A 7,570-nucleotide genomic window follows, 5' to 3' on the forward strand; every position below is an offset into this window, starting at 1 on the left:
AAATAACTGAATGACTCAAAATAATAATAAAATAATTCATAGTTCATTGTATCTCGTAAAAAAGCTTTTGACAGAGCATACATGCAAATGTTAGTGACTAATTAGAAAAAAAAAATTCCAACGTGGGAGTTAACTGTTATTTATTAATGTTTTTTATTTATTTATTTTTTATAAATCTAATGGTGTTTGAACCTTAAACCTTTGGGTTTCCGACCAGGATCCTTAACCCTTTGATGCACAACATGGGTTTAAAATGACCCGACTGAGTTTATTTATTTTTTCTATATCTTTGGAAGAAATTAATGTCATCATTCAGAATTCCATGAATTCCACAATTAACTTGTTTTTGATCATCACAAATCCTTAATTTTATTTTTTCTTTCTTACTTTTTGAATAAAAATAATTTTTCTTCTAATGCACAACATGGGTCTAAAATGACCCTTATTCATTTCCTATGTTATTTCAGTTATGGATGAGTGTTTCTTTGTTGAATCTCTGAAATATTTTTTATAAACAAACACAGTTTTTGTATTTCTACATCAGTTTTACATACACGGCTCTAAAATAACCCATATTCATTTCCTATGTTATTTCAATTATGCCTGAGTGATTCTTTGCTGAATCTTTGAAAGAAATGCATTTACAGTAATACTGTATACTACTAATTAATATGTAATATGTTACCATGATAATGAAATGCATTGTCAAAAGAGACTTTCTTGGTCAGCCTGCCAAGTAAACTACCACCACTAGATGGGAGCAAACACTGAAGTTTATGCCTCACCTACCGAGCATTCTTGCCCATGCAATTCTGCAATGCAACTGACAAGCAATTCCTCACCTCGCACAAATGAATTTAATGTTTATTAGATTTTTATTTATTTATAATGTAAATATGCCATTTGCAAAAACTTTTTTTTTTTTTTTTTTTGTGGATTCTTGATACTGATATGTCAGGAGTCTCAGTATTCTGGGTAACACGTTTCTTCAATGCAGTTCTGCAGGTAGCCTACAGACTCAAGAGTTTGAGACGCACACATGAGAAACAGAAACACGCTGCTGCTGCTGCTGCATTAAGCTCTGCAAACTCCCTCAGAATTGATTGCATTTGCAGTTTTTGAACCTCTGAACCAGATTATAGATGAGAAGAGCTTCTTCACCATCAAACCTGCACTGTCATCGAAGCTGGAACTAGCGCTGACACACATTATGCTCTTCTCTGGCTCGTTTAGCCTACAGCTTCATCTAACAGGACTCTGGCTATGTGTCAGTTACTGAGGGAAATCCAGGAGACCAAGAAAGGTGTTGTGAGCCCAAAAGAACTCTTCACATGTGTGTGTAAACTTTGATTTATTTGACACCTGCGTGTCCTTTTAGTCTCTTGATTGTTAGTTAGGTCATGATTATGTTCTCTGTGCTCTTTTCTGGTTTTGGACTTTTAATGAAGTTCCTAACATAGGTTCGGGATCGAGAAGCCTAATCATTCAGTCCTGTAGTAAGTAAGCGAGAGTAAGCAGCAGTCACTGCACCGTCCCATCTCTCCACCTCCCCTTCTCCTCCTCTTATTTAGCTAAATTTTTCCTTCTCTCCGTACAGTCATAGGGGGGATTTTTGTTCGGTGTTCAAGCCACCTTCAATGATAGCAAGCTGAGTTTGTTTACCATTCGCTGCTCTTTTTTCCCCTTGTTATCAGTTTGATTACTTATAAGATATGTCTTGTTATCCATTTTTTATCCAATGTTGGTAAACAGTTCAAGGTAGCCATTGACTTTAATAGTATTTTTTTCGTACTATGGAGTAATAACCACCATTAACTGTTTTGTTAATGCTAAAAAAAAGGTGCTGAAGTCATTTGAATGAATGATTTGACATCACATTTTTCCACTGTATGTGGAGTTTTCCTTTCGCACTAGAGGCGAATATCTAATCTGTACAAACTGTACAAACTGGGTTTTTTTTTTTTGTTGTTGTTTTTTTACAAGACAAAAAGAAAACAACACGAAACAGTACTGCATTGACATACAATAACAAAAGAGAAAACGACAATCAATCAATTAATCAGTAAGAAAAATATTGTCTTACTGAAGCCTTAATAAACTTGTTATTCTTATTGTTATCAATGTGTTCAAGAGATTTAACAATTAGCAAAATCTCTGCAAGAAATAGGCCCAATTTTGCAGAATACACATAAGTTAGAGAGATCAAAAAAAGAAGCAATTAGGGAGTTCGTTGGATAAACATTATACAAAATCTTAAAGTAGGCCTATACCTCTCTGATTTTATTAGAGATGCAGAATTTTTCAGGGAGTAACCACATGCTCTCTTCCAATGAATGCTGTCAAAAAAAAGGTCCAGAAAAATGTACATCTAGGTGATGTATAGCCTGAATAACGTAGCCTAACATGCTTTATGTGTTTAACTGCAGGCTACGAAACGTGCACCGCCGAGCAGATCGTCACGTGACGTCATCATCGCTCGCGGCAGAAATAAAAAGTGAAAGTAAATATTTTTATTCAGTTTATTTTTAACTCTTTTAAACTCTCAGAATGATTATTTACAATACGGAGTATCAACGTTTCACAGGAATCTTTGTCAAATAAAGTTATGAATTTACGAGTAGCTAGACAGAGAAGGCAGAGGATTTTGTGAATCTGTAGCCTGTGTAATTAAATGTTGATCAAGGTGAGTGCTCTGCTCTCGAGACGGTTTACAGGTGACTTCCGCATTTATTTATTTTCTCTGAAGGATATATATTTTTATATTGATATTCGTCGTAGTAAACCAATTAACGTGGTTTCGTTGGTGTTTCGTGTTGTCTGTGGTTTAATTTAGCATTTTTGTTTACATGACTATTCTAACATAGGCCTGTGTGTATCTGAGTGAACGCTGCGTCTCGTGATTACTGGCATAAAGTTGGCTTGACGTCGGACGTTCGATATTCGCATATTTAGGGACCGTCTCTAAAGTTACATGCGATATTGGTATACATTTTTCTAACTTCAATAGCATATGAGCAGAATGACTTACGGTCATAAAAACAACTGTAAACTGTACATCTAGGTGTCAACTATAATGCACACCTTTTATATTTTTGATATTTATTAAAATAAACACTAAATTATATGTAAAAAAAACAGTACCGTTTTTTTTCAGTACGAATGGGCTCAAATGCAAATTTAAAGCTCAATAGCATTTGAGGAGAATGACTTACAGTCATAAAAATAACTGTCAAAAAACAACAACAACTGTAAAGTGTCAATCTAGGTCTCAGGTCTGATGCGGTGACATTCTTCAGTCACTATGCCTGTCACCTCAAGACAAAGACTGTTATACACCCAGCTAAGCGTTTCCAATCTTTCATTGGTCTATTTCACTCACCTGTTTGCTACATTTATACTAATAAAAACCTGATTATACACATCACCTCAGAGTCGTCTTCTTCTTTAATTGTCACAGATGCACACCGTTAAAATGTTTGATATTAAAATAAACTGTCAAATTAAAAAACCTATGCATTTCACTACCTAATGGGCTAAAACACAAAATATGCACACCTTTTACATTTTTAATATTTACTATAATACTGACAAAATGATATGGAAATTTAGTTTATTATAAAAGTTTGGCCAAGTTCTGCAAAAACACTTTTCTGATAAATACAAATACAGTAATAAATCTGCAAACATTTTATATTAACTTACTTAACTTACTTGCTGCCTATGTAAATAATTTAAAATTCCTATATAAATAATGTATTATAGTTATTTTATGTAAAAGTTAAGGTATTGGTGGTGGTCTAGGGAAATATGAAAATATTATTGAAAAAATAATAATTGAACAATAAAAATTATGAAGTATCACAGTTGTCATTGTTGTTGTTTTTTTCATTGCTGTTTAATGGAACTTATGAAATACATTAATTTTACAAGTTCGCCATATATGAATGAATGAATGAGGCACAATGTAGTTTTACAGTGACAAAAAAAGTGAACCAAATCAAATAGTCAATTTTAGTATAACAGTAAACATTCTAATGTTTTACAATGCATTACTGAAGAAAAAACAAAAACACTAATACATTAGTAAAATATTTTACAGTTAAAGAATATAAAATTGTTATTGATTTTACATGAAGTTAAATGATGTGCATTACAGTTGACACCTAGTTGAACAATTTATAGTTATTTTTATGACTGTAAGTAATTCTGCTCATATGCTATTGAAGTTAGAAAAATGTATACCAATATCGCATGTAACTTTAGAGACGGTCCCTAAATATGCGAATATCGAACGTCCAACGTCAAGCCAACTTTATGCCAGTCTCGTGATTCTGTTTCTCCGACCCTCAGGATCCTTTCAGATGAATTATTGTGTTTGTTTATTTCAATTCAGAGTCAGTAGTGGAGATTCTGTTTCACCATGGATGACACGCAAACATCCAGAGATGAAGATGTTTCTCTGAGATGCAGGTATTTTGAATAAACACTCATTTTACATGACTTTAAATGATAATGTTTTTTGTTTTTTTAAAGTTAAAAGTGTGAAATTGTATTGAAAACACTAAGACTATAAAGCTTCCTTGAGTTCTCTTTGATAATATTTTTATGACCTTATGATCTTGAAGGAAAGCTTAAATCTGTTCTGTTATAGTTAAGTACAGAAGAAGAGAACAGAACCAATATATTATTCCATATTAGGCAGAGAAACAGATTTTTGAAAGTGCTTATTTATGTTTACAGTTTTTGTCTCAAGGTATTATTATACAATGAGTGAATATGAATGCAGTCATTCAAAGGATTCACTTTCATCTCTTTCTGTTATAGTTCAGTTCATCAGAAGAGATCAGAACCAGAGCCCAGCTGTGTGTCTGTGAAGAGTGACTGGTCTATGGGTCATCTAGTAGATTTTAAGAGTGACAACACAAAGCTTAGACAAAAGTATAATATTTGTTTGTAAAATATATGTTTATAATATGACTTTTTAAACTGTATCATGCATACTGTTATGAATTAATTTATGTTAGTGAATTAATGTTGGAAGAATTACTGAGTTGATTAAAAACAAGCAGACTGGTCATGAAATTCAGTAAATCTAATGACAACCCTAGTAAAAAAGCAATATATTTAAAATACATTTATTTCATACTAAGTATAGTTCAAATTTATTAGCATATTTACTGACATATCACTCAAGACTTACTGATATAAAATTATAATTAAACTTTATTTGGAGTACTTGTGCACATTTCAGATTTCTTAAAGGTCCCATGGCATGAAAACTTCACTTTATGAGGTTTTTTAACATTAATATGAGTTCCCCTAGCCTGCCTATGGTCCCCCAGTGGCTAGAAATGGTGATAGGTGTAAACCGAGCCCTGGGTATCCTGCTTCGCCTTTGAGAAAATGAAAGCTCAGATGCCCAATCTGGAATCTTCCCTTTATGTCGTCATACGGGGAAAGCTTACCTCCCCTTTCTCTGCTTTGCCCGCCCATGAGAAAATGAGCTACTACCGTGCAAGGTGAGCAAAATATTTTCTTTTCCTCGAGAGACATCATGGCTTGCAAACGAGCAAAGCATGACAGTTTCTCAGTGTTTGGATGTACAAATGAACACCGAAGTATTTTTTTAGTTCCTTCATCCGCGCCTATGGCTAGCATTAGCTACATGATAATAACTGTAACAGCATACATAAACAAACCAACTAAAGCACCGTATCCAGACACAATATTTTAAACTAACCATTCGGAGACGTCCTGCTGTAGCCGCTGAGTTGCAACTTCTTCATCCGGTGCTTCTCCATCAGGATCAGATTCTGGGTCAAACTGAAAAGCTTGAAGGACTGTGTGTCTAAGAACCCACCCTCCACCTTGCCCCGCCTCTCTCCTCCTCATTAGCATTTAAAGCTACAGACACAGGAATGGCACGTCCTAAGGACAGCTCATTGTGGGACTGGCTCGTAGTGGCTGAAATTCTGCACCAAGGCTGAATTTCAGGAAACAGACTTCAGATACAGTATTAAGGACCACTTAGACCTATATAAAAGCATCCAAAAAGCAGCATGTCATGGGACCTTTAATATTAAACCTAAAATGTGTTTTAATGTCACTATTGATGAGGATTATATGATTTTTAAATAATATTGGTCTTTAAATGCAAGATATTTAAAGTGTAACTGAAGTATACTTGCAATAGGTCCACTTTAGCACAATTAAATATACTTCAGTATATCTTTAGTTTGATTCAGCACTACTTCAGCACAATTAAAGTGCATTAAGTACAAAATTAGTTGTTCCAATTTAGCAGACTTTAAGTATACCAGTGTAGTATCCTAAAAGTACAATTGCAAGGTGTTTTTATTAAGTACATAATATTTAAATGTATTTGTAGTATACTTAGCATGTGTCATGAATCCGGTCCGTGCCCTTCCGTCCAATTGCCACCAGAGGTCGCTCTTCTACTATATTGACTCTCACACCACACAAACTGTTACACATCACCCTGGACTACATTTCCCATGTTCCACTGCACGGATTGGATTCACCTGCACTCAATTACACACAACATACATAGGAAGTTCCAATCTCTATTCAGTGCCTAATATTGTTCAGCGTTTATCCCTCACCTTGTGATAGCTGCATTACGGAGCCAGTTTCTAATTCATAGTTCCTAGTTTAATCTAGTCTTTCCTTGGCTGTTTTTCCCGTGTGAAGATCTTTGCCTGTGTATTTTGGATTGCCCTTTCATCTTGTTGTTTGGTCTCTGTTTGCCCCTGCCTGGACTATTGTTTGTGTTTATCGGATTACCCCTCTTGCCTAGCCCATTTGGATATTGTTTGCTGATTGAAGATCCACGCTTGCCCTAGAAATACTCTTGTGTCTTGCCCGTGCCATACCCGTTTGCTGTTGTTTGACCCTGCCTGTGTTTTGGAGTCCGTTCGTAAAATGGCGGTCACAACAATGCTCTGTCACGTCATCACCAATCTTCATGAGTCAAGTCAAGTCACAGTTGATCTTCATGAGTCCAGTCAAGTCACAGTTGATCTTCATGAGTCCAGTCAAGTCACAGTTGATCTTCATAAGTGCATTTAGGTATACCTAAACCAGCACCTATCCCTTTGAGTCCCTCTGTTCCTGAACTGATTCCCCTGTCTGAAGTGCTTCCCATGATGGGGATTGCTTTTTGGTGTGTTTGGGCTGCATACATCACTACAGAATCTCCAGAGGCGGCGGCGTCCACTATGGTATCTTCAGAGGTGGCGGCTGATGCTGCAGAACCTCCTGAGGTAGTGACACTCGCTGCTGTGTTCCCCGAGGCGACGCTCGCTTCAGCTCCCTGCACGGTGGTGGTGCCCAGCAATGCACTCTCAGCCTGTCATGTCGTGGTTGAAGGAACCGTTGATGAACACTGTACCTGTCATGTTAAGGAGAATATTAATGAACTCTCCCTGTTTCCTGATGGTACTGCTGTAGAACCTCCAGAGGTGGCAGCATTTGCTGCAGAACCTCCAGAGGTGTCATTGGTATCCTCCTGTGAACTTCTTGTTTGCCGCCTGCGAATCCTCGTCCTGTC

The sequence above is a fragment of the Onychostoma macrolepis genome, chromosome 17 (genome assembly GCF_012432095.1).
Source record: "Onychostoma macrolepis isolate SWU-2019 chromosome 17, ASM1243209v1, whole genome shotgun sequence".
NCBI classification, from domain to species: Eukaryota; Metazoa; Chordata; class Actinopteri; order Cypriniformes; family Cyprinidae; genus Onychostoma; species Onychostoma macrolepis.